The sequence below is a fragment of the Chrysochloris asiatica genome, unplaced genomic scaffold (genome assembly GCF_000296735.1).
Source record: "Chrysochloris asiatica unplaced genomic scaffold, ChrAsi1.0 scaffold00020, whole genome shotgun sequence".
Classification (NCBI taxonomy): Eukaryota; Metazoa; Chordata; class Mammalia; order Afrosoricida; family Chrysochloridae; genus Chrysochloris; species Chrysochloris asiatica.
In genome coordinates this window covers 17,013,606-17,014,048 of record NW_006408538.1, presented here as the reverse complement: position 1 = coordinate 17,014,048, position 443 = coordinate 17,013,606, and positions in this window count along the sequence as shown.

Here is a 443-nt window from a genome sequence, read left to right as displayed (position 1 = left end):
TTCAGTTCCAGAACTACCTTGCTGTGTGGCATTTTCATGGAACATGTTATTTCCTTTCTGCTATTAGCCTGTAGGTCACTGATAAGGTTCAAATCCATCAGTTCCCACAGCTGGAGAAAGATTGAAAGAATTTCCCATAGTACAGGCCTTTCCAACCCAATGGCTTCGGGATGGGAACAGTGCCCCATCTCCTAAAATCCAAGGAATACCTACCTCTAGGTTCAGAACATAATGCTGAAATTTATGCCGAAATTCAAGAAAGTATTTTATTATCAGCCTCCCCGTAAGATAATTTCCAAAAAAGTACGGTGTGAAGGCTGAACACAAACCAGACCTGAGGGTGTTCCCGGTAGTAGGACGGTCTCTGTGACACATACCCATGCTGGTTTGGGAGTGAATGATGCTCTGAACCTAACAAAGAAGCAAACCCCACACAGGAGGGG